Below are 15,859 nucleotides of genomic sequence, written 5' to 3' on the forward strand. Positions count from 1 at the left end.
ACCTGTTCAAATCCAAATGGTCAGTATAGCACGATCACTCAGCAGGGAACCAGCCAAACAGTTATTTCATGGTAAGCAAAGTGAAAACCAATAAATCCACCAGCCTGTAAACTAGCTTATATAGATCATTAGGTGTTAGAAAATAGTCAAGTCAGTAAACCTGTAAGCTGGTTAGGAAAGCAATCACAACTCAGACAGTGAGTGAATAAGAGTTAGTAAACCAATCAGTTTTTGGTCAGCATACCTGTCAGCCACTGAGTGCATAGTCAGTCAGGAAGTCAACTATTTGGAAACCAGTCACTCTTTGGATAAAAACGTGTCTGCAAAGCCCTTAGCTATCAGCTGGTGATAAAAAAGAAACTACAAAATAGCATTCATGCTTGAAAAGGTAGAAGTAAAATCTGTCTCACTGACTGTTTCCCAGCAGAATTCTCTCAGCAAACTGTTCAGTTTATTCCTCGAAAAAAGCTGGCAGCTGCGGATGTGATGGTGAGACGGTGTAGATGTGCACAGAGAGAGAGAGAGAGTGTGGGGCCCTTTAAATAACCTCACTCACACACACACACACACACACACACACACACACACCTTACACTTCTGACATCATTGGAGATGTAGGCAGGAGGGGCCTGGATGACAGGTCGACCTGAGAAAAACATTTTTTGCCTGCCCTGAAAGGTTTTCACAATAGAGCAGATTAGAATAGAAAAGAACACACAAGAAATAAACGGAAATAATACAATCGAAAATAATAGAATGTACTGTGGGGGCAAATTACAGTAAATTAAGTCAAAACATGTCTTTCAGTCATTTTAACATAGCACTTTTATGAAGCAGACTCAAGCAGTCAAAGCATAGTGAGTACATAGCTCCAGACTGCTTGGTATCTTATACACGTTACTTGTGTGAGCACACACTGATGGAATGAATTACAATACTGATAGAGAGAAGCACACGTTGTTCAGTCATAAGATGCTTTTGCACTACGTTACCACCCTTTTGAGCATTCAGTTTGAGCATCAATCAACATGTGTAGTCATCTAAACATCTCTATCTACAACAGTGATTAAGCTATCATTGCTATCATTATCATTAATGCTGTGATAAAACGATTAGAGGTGATTATGGGTACACATATAGGAAAAGAACAATCAACTTAAACATCGATCTCATAAACATCATAAAATGATGGGGTCCACACTAGAGGTGAACAGAAATCAAGGATGTCTTCATTAGGTTTCATTTATTGTGCTACAGTAGATTTAATCTACAGAGAAGCAATCATCGCACAACATACAACAAATCTGTAAAAAAACATACAACAAAACCATCAACAACAGAGAAGCCAACATTTTTATCAACATAGACTTCCATCTACCTGTGATCAGCCAAGACCACCAGTTCCATCTTTCAGGAACCTGAGAGTTTTGGCTTTCCTCTTCACGCAATAGGTAATTCAGGTGGGACACAACATTCCGTATGTTGTCTGAAATATTTGGATGCAGTCCTGATTATATGGCAAGCGTCATGTCATGCGCCATCCTGTTCTGGAGATCAACATTCCAGAACCACTGGATGGTAGGCGTGAGGCCTGAGAACCGGGTTGCTACCAGGGCCCTCGGAACACCCCCGTAATCAGTGAGCTATCTCTTTGTCAGTTTGAGAAACTTGTGGTCCTGTTGACAATCAACACCCCTCTCTCCCTCATACACAAAAGGCATACTTACTGATGTCGATGCACGCATGATGATTAGTCAGTGATGGTTCAGGGTCTCAGACAAGACTCTCACTGCTATTTCTGTGATGAGGAGAATTTGGTAGAATTTTGGTTCCACCTGCATGCTCCCCAGTTCTTTCTCCTCAGGTCTCTCACCACGATCTAATCACCTTGTGTCAGGTCATGTAGCGTCTTTTTTTTTTTTGTCGATTATTGTAAAGCTTCCTTAACCTGTTTGTGTACGTTAGAAAGCACAGAGGACAGGTTTGCACAATAACGCAGCATTTAGTTGGGTTAGGGTTAGTACACAAGAATCTCTGCTGATAAGCAACTTGATAGCTCAGTTGCAGAAATATTAAAGAACACATTAGCAGCAATACTAGTCATTGAAAACATAGTATCCTATACAATGTATCTATCAAGATCTAGATCGGCCCAGATGCCAAGGTTGCTGGCTGCGCTGTGCTGACGGGTCCATGTGTCCATGTGTTGTTCCGTTGTGGTGAGCTTTGCTCCAAGTCTTCGGGCCTAGGCATGAAGGAATTGTTGAGTTGTCTTCGTGATGTGGAGGAAAAGAGGAGAACCAGTCGCTTCTTGATCCACAATTTGAGTCACGGTCAGACAAAAAACAAAAAAACAGATGTATAGGACTTGGAGGTTCTGTGTTCACTGGCACAATAGTCCAGGGCAAAGGATCTTGTCCCCTATCTGCTTTAGTTGATCAGCACGGAGAGAAAGAAGTCAGAGATTTGGCGGCCTTATATAACCCAAATGACCTCACAGGCAAGGGTTAACATTTCACCAATGCCGCAACACGGTAGTCAATGACACTTTCACATCAAGGTGTGAAAAGGGGGTGGATCCTAGGTAATCCTGGGATCTGTAGTTTTCCTGTCGTTTGTGAACAAAAGGTTATGAACCCTTTGGATTTAAGCACATGGCCTTTGGATTAGTATGTCCTACATAAGCCCACATGGGCTTTGGATTGGAATGTTCTACGTGGGCCCAACAGCATGTTGTTCAACAGTCTCAATATTTCCATAGTCCTAGGTAATACAATTGATTTCTGATCTGATGCTGTTGATGAAGCGGCCTCGCAGGGGAGTTTCTTATGGGGTGACAGGATTGGTTCCCCCCATGGCAGCTGGTCTTTCGAGGTCTTTGTGTGGAGTGGACCTCTGAGAATCTGGTGAGATATTCCAGCCTGATAAGGATCTAGTTTGAGGCACTGAGATGTAGAAGTTAGTGTATCTGTATCTGCTCGGCATTTTCCGTCCCTGTTGTGTGTTTCTTGTAACCAATATGCTTATGCTTACCGATCTTCCTCAATCTTAGTTTTCTTTAGTTTGTTCCTCTTTACTTTCTTTTTCTTTTTCTTCTAACTTGGGCTTTGGGTTTAGAAGTTGTCTTATGCTGCAGTACTTACAGTACAGTACCCACACTTCTGAACCACGATTAGGAATCTATACTGATAGGAGAGAGTAGGTGATCATTGTTCCATATCATTGTTTCTTTGCATTTTCAATTTTAACTGTTACTTGAACTGCATTATGAGTGCCTCAAAGTTTTTAAAACTTAAAGTTATTTTTCCAATTAGGGTAGAGGTTTTATAGGACCTTGGAATTACACCCTCATCATCATCTGTCCTCCTCGTGCCTAGTGGCACATAGGGCTTCCACACAGTTCTTCCACTTTCCCCTGTCAGCCGCCTTCACCCGCACCTCCCATGTCCTCCACCCCGCCTCGCCTCTCTCTTTCTCCCCCGTCTCCATGTTGTTTTCGGCCTTCCTCGTTTCCTCCTTCCTTCTGGTGCCCAGGTCATCGCTGTGTTACATCTCTCGATCTTTCCTCACCACGTGCCAAATCATTTTCCATCTCCGTCTTTTTATCTCTCTGCTCGATGGTTCCATGCCTGCTCTCCCAATTAACTCCTCGTTGCTGATATGATCTTGCCAACTAATTTTAAGGATTCTTCTCAAACATATATGCTGGAATACATCAATTGCCCTATCATCCCCTTTATTCATTTTCCAAGTCTTGCATCGGCATAACAAAAACGGTAACACTAGTGCCTTATACAGCCTAATCTTTGTCCTCTTTGAGATGTTCTTTGAGCTCCATATCCTTCTAAGGCTAGTATACGCACCCCTTGCCTTTGATAGCCTGTTTTTTGGGTCTTTCATTCCACCGCCTTCTTTGCAGACCTTCGCTCCTAAGTATGTAAATTCGTCCACATCCTCAATCTCCTGTCCATGGATTATGATCTTGCATGCATTTATGCAAGATCATTGCATTTATCCTCAATATCTTGGTCTTCTCCCAATTTATCCTGAGCCCTACATGCCTGGCCTCGTCATCCAATTTAGCTGTCTTCTCCTGAATATGCTGTTTAATAGAGGAAAATAAGGCTATGTCGTCAGCAAAATCTATGTCATCAAGCTTGATTGTGAACTTCCATCTTATACCATTTTCACCTAGACCAACTGTTCTTCCTAATATCCAGTCCATGACCATCAAGAACAAAAACCCTGACATATTGCAACCTTGTTTGACTCTGGTGTTGATGCCAAACCACTCGCCAGTTTCACCCTCCTCTTCAACAGTACACTGGAAATCTTCATAGAATAGCTTCACGATTCGTACAATTTTCTCTGGAATTCCATACTTCTGCATGATGACCCACGAGCTTTCACGGTGTACAGAATCAAAGGCCTTCTCAAAGTCTATGAAATTTACATACAGGGTTGCTTGCCATTCATTAACCTATGATATTCCTCAGTATAAAGACTTGCTCTGTTGTTACCCTTCCTCTCCTGTAGCCTTCCTGTTCTTTCCTCAATTTAGGAAATTATACTAGGAAGAATTGTGATTGACAAGAATTGTCAATCACAATTGGTGGTTGTTCCCTATATAGGTGGTTGTTCCCTCTTTAACACTTTTTTTAAAGTGTTCTGTCCAACGCTTCTGCACTTCTTTTACTGAGAAGGTTCCCATCCTTGTCTAGCACCGCGACACTATACTTTGGTCTTTCATTGCACAGCTTCTTTGTCAACCCAAATAAGGTTTTTATATGCCGGCTACACGCTTCCTCTTCCGCAATCTTGATGTACGCCTTCTTCATAACCCGAAAATTTCGCTCCACTTCATTCTCCTCGTCCGCTGGTTTTTCTTCTTCTTCTTCTTCTTCTTCTTCTTCTTCTTCTTCTTCTTCTTCTTCTTCGAGTACTTGGTACCTATTTGTCAAAGTGATCTTAAATGATTCACATTTCGCGGGGATCATCACCTTATTGTGGTGAGGTGTTTTTTTGTGACCCAGTGACCTCTAGAGCTATGTCTGCTGGAGTTTTGAGGCCCTGGCAGGGTCACCCATGCAGGACAGGTCGAATGGTAGGGGCCAGGCGAAGAGTGATTCCCTGGTCCTCCAGGTTGGGGATTGGGCTGAGGGCCGTTAACCCTCTCCTGTAAAAAACAGCTTATTGTAGAAACCAGAAGCAGAGTAAATCCACTATATAAAGGGGATGACGTGGCCGCATCTCATGGCAGAGATTTTATGAAGAACAGGGGCCAAAGCCATCTGGACGCCCCCGGGCCGATAAGGCCATTGGTCCACTTAAAACATGCTATGAGAATTGGTAATTGGAATGTAAGAAACACTGTACAGCAATGACAATATTGCCCAAGCAGCAAAGGAAATGAGCAAGAGGGATATTGACATCATGGGCATCAGTGAAATGGACAGGTCAGGGAAAGATGCAGCTGGAAGATGGAGAGACAATGGTTTATTCTGGAAGGGATGACAACATTCATAGAGAGGGGGTAGGGATACTAATTTGGAAAAATGCGGCAGCGGCTCTCATGGAATGGACTCTAGTTAGTGAGAGAATAATTCAGGCCAGATTCTACTCCAGGCACATAAAATTGACAGTCATACACATTTATGCACCCACAGAAGAAGCATAAGAGCAGGTGAAGGATGAGTTGTACACAAGACTGCAGGATGTAGTGGATAATAGGAATCAGCATGATATGTAAATCGTCACTGCAGACATGAATGCAAAGGTTGGAGATCAAAACTGGGACTTTGAAAGAGTCATGGACTGGGAGTACAGAACGATAATGGAGAACGATTATGTCAGATGTGTGATATCAACGAACTGATGATAACAGGAACATTGTTCCCGCACAAGACCATGCACAAAGCAACATGGATTTCACCAGATGGCAGGACGAGGAACCAGATAGACCATGTTTTGGTTAGCAAGCTGTTAAGATATTCGGTGGAAGACACAAGGGTCTACAGGTCAGCAGACATCGGAAGTGACCACTATCTGGTATGTATAACAATAAAGCTCAGGAGCTTAAGGAGAGCACCAACACAGAGGAGTAACAACAGAGTCAAGTATGACACATCCAAATTGAAGAACGAAGATGTGAGGAATGCATTTAAGATCACTTTAGAATTACACTGGTTGGAGTAAAAAGGTTTTTAAAAATTGTCTGTGTCTTCATTACAAGATCTTATTCTTACAACTTTTGTTAATCCATATCTATAAAACTCACTCTGATACTCCAGTAGTGATCTATCTCCCCTTGTAACACGTTAGTTATACACAGTATTTAAACAAATCTTTATTGAGTTCCCAGACTCCTGTTCAACAGTACTGTTCCAGTACAGGTTCCAAGATTCTACAAAGTTTCCTAAAACCTGTCCTGTTGACATGTCTGCCACAATTCACCCCTCATCCTCAGGCATAAGAAACCCCACTTCTCCACCCGCTTTGTTCAGGAGTTTGAGGTCAGAGTCCTCTCACATGAGTAATCCTGCTGACGCCAAATTTGTGGTGGCAAATTCGAATAATATAATAGCTGAAAAGTCAGAACATGTCTTTCAGAAATTACTTAAATTAATTTAATTTAATTTTCATGCACTTTATGAAGCAGACTCACACACAGTCAAAGCATAGTGAGTGCAGAGTTTCAGACTGCTTGGAATCTTGTACACAGTTTACTAGTGTGAGAACACACTGATGACCGCTGATGCTTGCTTGTGGTTGTCCATCGAGTCCGATGATGACGTCCACTTCTGACTATCGGTGAGTTTTTTGATGACTGAAAAGTCCAATCCTGGATCCGCAGGTTTTATTGCAGGTTGGGCATGTGAGCGTAGTGTTGGTGTTGCTGGCAGTCACAACTACGTTCCTCCTGAGCCTTTTCTGCTGCCTCCTGGCTGTCCTGTCCTCCTCCAGTGATTGGGTCCCATCAAGACACATCTGCCGCCAGGTGTTGCGGTCAGCAGCCATATCTTCCAGGTCCCCAGGCTTAATTTTGCATTTCTTTATTGCGGATTTCAGTTTGTCTTTGAACCTCTTTTTCTGTCCTCCCGCAGAGCGCTGGCCGTGGTGTAGCTGGCCGTATAGGACTCTGCGAGGCAGACGATTGTGGGGCATTCTAATGACATGCCCCAGCCACCGCAGTTGGTGTTGAGTAATTGTGGCCTCAATACTCCGTCAGCCTGTTCTACTCAATATTTCAGTGTGAGGCACACGGTCACGCCAAGTGACCCCCAGGATGCGCTGAAGACCGCGGATGTGGAACTGCTCCAGGGACTTGACATGACGGCTGTAGGTGACCCAGGCTTCACAGCTGTAGAGCAGGGTGGTGATGCAGACGGCCCGATACACAGCACTTTTTGTTTGGAGATGGAGGTTCTTATTCTGAAAGACCCGGCGCTTGAGTCTCCCGAAAGCAGCTGATGCTTGTTTAATCCGGTTTTGCACTTCAGTGTCAATGGTGTTGTCTTCTGAGAGGATGCTCCCCAGGTATTTGAAAGATGGTACTACAGACAGCTTTTTGTCGTCGACAGTGAAGACAGGTGGTGTGGGTGGAATGTTGGCACTCCACTGGCAGACTACCTCTGTTTTGGCAGTGTTGATGGTCAGCCCCATCCTGCTGTATGCCTTCACTGCTGCATCCAGGACAAGCTGGAGGTCTTGTGGAGAGTGAGATACAAGCGCGCAGTCATCTGCATACTGCAGCTCAAGTATTCTTAATTTGTTCAGTTTGGTGGTTGCCTGCAACCTCCTGATGTGGAAGAGGTTGCCATCCAGCCTGTAGACAATTTCCACCCCACTGTTGTCTTCAATCTCCTTGTGGAGAAGCTGGGTGACACAAAGGAGGAAGATATTAAAAAGTGCAGGTGCTAGTACACATCCTTGCCTTACTCCTGTACGCACAGAGAAAGGGCTAGACTCTTGACCTCCTACTCTCACCCTGGCAGTCATTCCATCATGGAACTGACGCAGGATGTTAACAAACTTCCTGGGGCAGCCAAACCGGAGGAGGACGCCCCACAAGAGATCTCTCTGTACAGAGTCAAAGGCTTTGGAGAGGTCAACAAAAGCCATAAACAGGTCTTTATGTTGCTCCCTGCACTTTTCCTGCAGTTGCCGGGCTGTAAAGACCATGTCGACCGTACTCCTGCTCTTTCTAAACCCGCACTGTGACTCAGGTAACAGAGACTCTGTGATGTTACTGACCAGCCTCTGAAGCATCACCTTGGCCAGGACCTTGCCTGCCACAGCAAGAAGTGCGATGCCCCTATGGTTTCCACAGATGGCTCTGTCACCTTTGTTTTTATATATGGTGACAATGCTGGCATCTTTCCATTGCTGGGGGATGCTTTCATCAGCCCAAACTTTGGTGATGTAATGGTGTATCGATCTTGTGCAGAGGTAACCTCCCTGTTTCAGTAGTTCTGCTGGGATATTGTCAGAGCCAGGTGATTTGTTGTTCTTCAAGGAGCGGATGGCTGTCAGGACCTCCCGGAAGGTTGGAGGTTGGCTGAGGTTGTCAATGGGTGGAAATTCAGGCAATTCACGCATGATGGTGTAGTCTACATCAGCGTTCTGATTTAGTAAGGCATTGAAATGTTCAGCCCACCTCTCCAGGATGCTGGACTGATCTTTCAGGGCTTTAAGCCCATCCGATGTTTTCAGGGGAGTGATGCTGTGACTTGTTGGGCCGTAAATAGATTTCACTGCATTGTAAAAGTTGTGCATGTCATTTCTATCAGCGAATGTCTGAATTTCCTTTGCCTTCTCCATCCACCATGTGTTCCGCATGGTTCGCAGAGTTCTCTGCACTTCCCTTCTGGCTTTCTGCCACCACTGTTTGGCGGTGCTGGATGAGGGGTTTGTTAGGGTTTCTTGATGTGCTTTGTGCATGTGGTTTAGCAGGTTTTGGATGGAGTCTGAGTTGCTATCAAACCAGTCTTGATGGTTCTTTTTCTTATAGCCAATTGTTTGAGCTGCTGCTTTATGAAGGGCTTCGGCAATAGAGGACCATTGTTGCTCTGTGGCAGTCTCATCACTCAGGAGGAGTTCCAGTCCACCTAGATTCTCAGCCAGGGAACAACGAAACTCACTCCTAGCAGTAATGTCTGCCAGGCGGGCACAGTCTAGACGCCTCCCATTGGTTCCACTTTTTCGCATGGAGGGACGCACTTGCATGCAGACCTTGGTCATGATCATGCGGTGATCTGTCCAGCATTCTGCACCTCTCATGGCCCGGGTTATGAGTACGTCACTGATGTTGCAGCGTCTCACGATGGCATAATCAATCAGGTGCCAATGTTTGGAGCGTGGGTGCATCCATGATGTTTTATATTTGGTCTTTTGCTGGGAGATGGTGTTGGTTATGGTCAGGTTGTGCTCTGAGCAGAGGGTAAGCAGCCTCATGCCATTTGAGTTAGCCTTACCAATCCCATGGTTGCCAAGTACTCCTTTCCATATCCCACTGTTTTGCCCAACACGAGCATTGAAATCCCCAAGAAGGAGTATCTTGTCGGTCTTGGGGATCCGGCAGAGAGCCTCATCTAATGCTTGGTAGAAGGAGTCTTTCGACTCACTGTCAGATGGTAAAGTTGGAGCGTACACACTAAGGAGTGTGGCATAGCGGTCCTTCACCAGAGGGATACGGAGGGTCATCAGTCTTTCACTGATGCCCACAGGTGTTTCAGGGAGCCTTGATAGTAGTGTGTTCTTAATGGCGAATCCCACACCATGCAATGATGATGTTGTCCATCTGCGGGATAGCCTTTCCAGTAGATGGTGTAGCCCATGCCCTCCTCTGTTAGCAACCCTTCATCAAGGAGCCTGGTTTCGCTCAGGGCAGCAATATCGATGTTATACTTGCTCAGCTCGGCCGCAACCAGGGCTGTCCTTCTATGGGGTCTTTCAGAGCGGCCATAGGAGTCCAGGAGGGTTCTTATGTTCCATGTTGCCAGTTTAAGGTTGTAGGACTTGTTTTTACTGTTTTTAATTTTAATTTTTCTGTTTCGACCGCAGAGGTGGAATGCCCGACAGGAGCGGTAGCCTGTCCAGGCTTAAGTTGAGTGGGCATTTTTTAGGCCACCTTTTCTAGGCCTTTCCTCACTTGAGGTGAGCAGTGTGGTCCCTAAATAGGGGCTGCTCAGTCACACAGGGGTCTGCCGAGAGCAGCTGCCACTCAATCCCAGCTGCTAGCGACCAAATACCCTGTGCCGCTGACATGCAGGGTTCTGACTAGGAGCTTCCAGACTATTCAATCCTGCTCCCGTCGCCACTGCCCCAACGCCAGACTTCAACCAGATGTAGGTCCAGGAAGAAAAGGTTCACCGTGGTCAGAGGTGGATACCTGCGCCAATGACATTTTTAAAGTGCTGTAGGGGGTGCGCTATCCCCAGAAGCACTATCTTCACCATGATGAGGTACGTCTGGTGGCATGGGTAAGCCCAGGACAACCAGCTCCCCATCCTGGCTGCAGGAGGCTGCCGGAAAACCAAGCTCTGTTTTGGCCCGCCTATTGCGCACCGCCAGCGCATTTCTTTTCTGTTGGGGTGTGCTCCCTTAGCCTTGCCTCAAGAGGCTATCCCACAAGGCAGTGGGGCTATTTGCCCATAGCTGGGGCAGTGGTTGATGGGTGCCAGGACGTGTCCACCGTAAGGTGGGCCTGCACACCGCATCTCTGGGGCCCACCGCTGCTCCGAGATCCCCTGCAGTTTAGCCTGGGACTGCGAAGTACCCAGTTACCATGTGTTGCCACGAGGAGGCACTGCAGAAGTCTTGGTGGTGGAGAGGCTATGTACTGGCAGAGGAGGCTTACGCACTCGGCTCCTCTTTTCACCTTAAGGAGGCTAGCCAGCGGCGGTAGCTGAAAGCAGAAAGTTGCAAGCAGAAAGCAGCAAGCAGCAAGCAGAGCAGCATGCACTAACTACAAGCACTTCTACCGTACTGCACTAGACGCTTCACACACACCCTGTGAAAGTAACACACACACACACACACACACACGTTTATTTCAAGTCAAAGGATTCACAGTAAAACCTTTCAGCAACAACACAAAATACTAATACTACCAAGACAGTAAAACTTCTTAACAATTTTTTAATATGGTTAGCTTTCATTGTGTCATGCATAGCTTCTGTCTTTACACTTTAGAGGAAATAGCCCATGAATCCATAGCAGTCCATTTTATGGAATACAGCCTGGTATGTGAACACCAAATCCTCAGAATGCTACAACTAATGACAAACTTCGTCAGTCAACTAGTTTGCACAAACATTTCTGGAAAATCATGAAATGTTCAAAATTGTGGGTACATCACTTTGAATAAATTAAGCTATTTGTGTGCAATCAAAATTCTAACATATGTGAGACAATGAAGGAGTAATTTTAAAGGGAAATTGATGTGAATTATATTCCCTATGGGAAATATCTCACTTTTGTCCGGATTAGATTCATATCCAGATATTTGTCTGAATGATTTAAAAGAGAAGGGTAACTGGGACTGAAACAGCAAAGACCGGTACAGCATTGGTTATTGGCAAAAAGGTACACATAAATTTCAATTCAATTTCTGCAAATGTCTGCCTACAATTTTTTTTACAGTGCAACATTTTATGTGGCAAATCAAAGTAGAACTGAGTGAAAAGCAAACTTATAAAATGATGCTGGACGCCACAGGATTAATAATTAGAGAAAGTCTAAATTTAGACAAGGAGGTGCCCTTGAGCAAGGCAGCAAACCCGCAAACTGCTCCTGTGGTGCCGCATCATGGTTGCCCTGTGCTGACCCCTCTGTAATGCATGTGTGTGTGTGTGTTGTGACATTTCAGATGATGTGTTTGCATGTTATTTGACCAAATAAAGTATCTTATTCTTCTTCTTATATGCAGGAAATAACACTGGCTGGTGTGATATAAAGACATCTGTTTTCAGTCAGACAATCCTGTGTGATTAGAGTCTGACTACCATGACTTTGCTTAACTAAAGGAGGAAACAACAGAAAACAATAGAGACACAAGGGAAGTGGAACATATGAGACTATTACCATATATCTCACGTACATCACTTGCTGTCTTTTTGTCTTACTCTGTGTTTGGTTGTGTGACGGTGCTGCTATGATGTCCTGAGTGGGAAACACAAACTTGTACCTCTATTTACCATTTCCTTTAATGGTACAGGATGAAACCTGTTTCTGGTTTGATCACCAATAAATATTTTGAGGCATGGAGATCTAAATGCTGTTTGTAAAAATGGATGAAACATCAAATTCTTTAACCGTCCTGGTTTTTGGATGTTCACAGAACATTGACAAAATGTGAGAAAGCACTCAAAACACCACAGAGAACTTTATCTCAGCTCTCTCTTTTATTAGGAATAGAAAACAACATATTCCTTATGTTGACGTGTTGTCTTGGTGTAAATCAGTAACTTGTAGCTTGGGGACATATCCTGTTGGCATTGCTTTGACACTTCAGAGTCTCTGCTTTTTTGAGCTGATGGTTGGCTTGCTAAGATTACAGCTCACCACACAGCTATGCAGGAATTCAGTTTGGCTAGCTCCTAGTATGCAACTGGTAAAATGAGACGGACAAAGCAAATGTCTCAAAGAAAGACAACTGTAGGAAGTTTGATGTTTTTACCAACAGATAAAAAAAACCTCTTCCATACAAGCAGTCACACCAACATGCCAACCATTTTATCTGTTGAACACAAACGTTGCATAGGCAAATGGCTCGGCTTGAGTCATTAAAAAAAACAACACTTTTTTGATTTTAACAGTTGTGTAGTAAAGTCTGTGTAGTAAAGACTGATAAATATAACATAATCATGATCAGCATGTTCGCTCACCTTGATTAACATCCTCCCACACCACATCTCTGACCTCAGTAGCTTATATCTAAGAGAGAAAACAAGTGTTTCCATAACAGTGGGTATTCTGGATTTAGTCCCATTGATTGACCCAGAATGGAAGCATTCTCTTCTGGCTTCTTCAACAATACTGAGCCTCTAGGTAGGAGTACCTGCTCTTCTCCGTTAGGCACAGGGTAACAAAACCTTTGACATCTCGTTGTACAGGCAATTAGCTCACTGCTTGCTTGCAATGATTTCTGGCTGTTTTCTGACTGTTTCCCACCTAAATGCCAGTGATTTCCAGCACACAACACAATGTGGTCTACCTCTATTGTTTCCACTTTACTGATTCAGCATTATCTTGCTTAAACATTGGTGGTGGGTTTACAGATAAGGGAAGGTATATCGTACTTCACGGTGATTCTATGTCACCCCTGTCTGAAAACAAATTTCAGGCTGCACCAAATCACAGCTATTGGAAAATCACCTTGGGGTCTGCATGCTTGAATTCAATTTTGTCCAATCTCTTAAAATACAATTGCACTAAAGGTTTTCAATCATATGAGTGTGTATTTTCAACAGATTATGATGTTTGCCCTGTGAAGTGATGAGTAAATATCCTGCATTTCACTAACTTCTTCCACAGAATTTTCCGTGCTCTATCCTCTCACAGGTTCTGGTGGAAGCTTGTCCTGTAGAGATGAAGACCCTGTCCTGATATTACTACTGTACTATCTTTGTTGTTGCTGTTTCTCTCCCTCCCTCCCTCCCTCTCTCTCCTCTCTCTGAACCCAACCGGGCAGATGGCCATCCACCTTCTAGAGAGCCCAGCTCTGCCTCAGCTTTCTTCACGTTAAAGGGGAATTCTTCCTAGCAGCTGCTTCCGAATGCGTGGAAGCAGCTGCTGTGGGCTTTCATTTGGGATCATTTCAAGTCCACCAAAAATAATTTTTGATGCATTTTTAAATGTTTGACCAATAAGCATGAGTGAGCTGGCTTGTTGTTTTCCATAATAGTTATTATAATTGTTTAAGGGGAAGCAACAGACAGACATGGCTGATGTTTGTCCATGAATGAAATGTCTTGATTTGACTGTCGTACAATAAAATGCTGAAATGGCATAGGAAACATGAGAAAGTGTGAACACAACACGGATAAAAAGTTACTGTGTGAAACATATCTATGTCATATCTATCGTGTAGCTGATGTGGTGTTATTACCTATTACTATTCCGAGGCTCCATGCAGCAGATCATGAGGAGATGGTGTTGCTGGTAAATCCTTTATCAGAGAGGAATTGTATTTGAAATACCAGGAATGTTGTGCTGTGCGGTGCTCTGCTCTGCCTGCATATACAGTATCAGCTAAAAATCTGATTTTTCACATGCTGTGCTTCCTTAACTCCTACCACAGCAGATATCTGTGGGACTGATCCCCAGTGATGTACCTCTGACTTGGTCATCCAAGAAACTAGGTCTAGTCTTCACAGGTACAGAATTTTCGATCAAACCCAAAATAGACCATTGGAAAATCTACCCAATCTAGACATGCATAAAATAATTTTCAAAATAGATCCAAAAATATGATTGATCACAACAAACATTGAAGATGGGTATTCACCCTTCAACCTCAACACGCTGCATAGCAGTGTGAGGTACCACACCACCATCAACTCTACTGTCCATTTCATTCTGAGAGTGATCTGTGCAGGCGGACTCAGACTTTTGTTTATGATATTTAGAGTGTCTTTAGACTAGAGATTTAATGTAAAACTTGTGCAATGGGATTATTTGTAAAAGTAGTTTTAGATGAATGTCTATATTATCTTCCTCAAAAATTAAAAAGTGTGAATGTTCCAAATACTTTTACCATGATAAATGAAAAGGCCTTCAGAAAGACAGTGTGGTCTCTCGTTTCCAGCAGAGCAGCATAGAAAAAGCTCCAACAAACAGAAAAAGACACCTGATCTATGTGTGTCACTGAATGCTAAAAGAACAATCAGGTCTTTGTACAAACCACCAGAGGACTGGACTCCATATACACTCTGTCCAGAGAGTCCTTCAACTCTGTATAAGAAAAAGATTTTGGGAGATTTTACTCTGTTACTGTTAAACGCTCAACAGAAGCCCCATCAATGAAAGCAAAATGGCTAATGGCTTAACTATTAGATCCTTAACATTGGTGGGCTAAAGAAGCCAAGTTTAACCTCAAGCTAGCAAGACCAGAAAATAGTTTTGTAATGCACATTTTGTCCTGGGGTTTGGGGGTCACTAGAGGGAATCCTCAGGTGGTAATCATTACGATTATCTCCAAATTGCTGCCTTTCCCCAGTTTACTTCTTTCCTCATCTTAAACCCCGGAATTCTTCCTCATCATCGACTTTTTTGTCTCTTTCCTTTTACCACAATCCTCCTCCACCTACTCCTCTACTTGTCCTCCACTTCAACTGCAAGGTGTAAATGCTCACAGAATTGTGATCAAACTGCCATTAGATCTGTTTGAACACAGCACAGTTTAGGACAAAATCCTTGTTAAATACACACATGCTCTAGTCACTCGAGCATGTGAGTATGTTACATACTATATATGTAACATATATAGTATGTAACATGATACTAGTAACATGTAACTAGAGTCTAGTGAAACAACACACACGCACCTATAAATGCACCTGTCACACACACAAATGAGAAACCACCCGCATATACACTAGTGAAATTGCACACACATACTAGTAAAAGCACACATACACGAAGGAAAGCTCACACTTATCACTATGTGCAATCCCACCGGTCTGAATCCTAGGTGATTGTAGTGTGTGTGCGTACCTGTGTATGTGAGAGCTTGTACCTGTGTGAATGAGAGCTTGTTGTAGTATGTGTACCTACCTGTGTGAGAGGTATTTATATTGTCGCTGGCTTGGGACACAACGACCGCTAAAGCACCAATTGGAAATCGCGTGCACATCTG

This window comes from Genypterus blacodes, unplaced genomic scaffold (assembly GCF_046128005.1).
Source record: "Genypterus blacodes isolate CSIRO-AG114 ecotype Tasmania unplaced genomic scaffold, CSIRO-AGI_Gbla_v1 ptg000154l_1, whole genome shotgun sequence".
NCBI classification, from domain to species: Eukaryota; Metazoa; Chordata; class Actinopteri; order Ophidiiformes; family Ophidiidae; genus Genypterus; species Genypterus blacodes.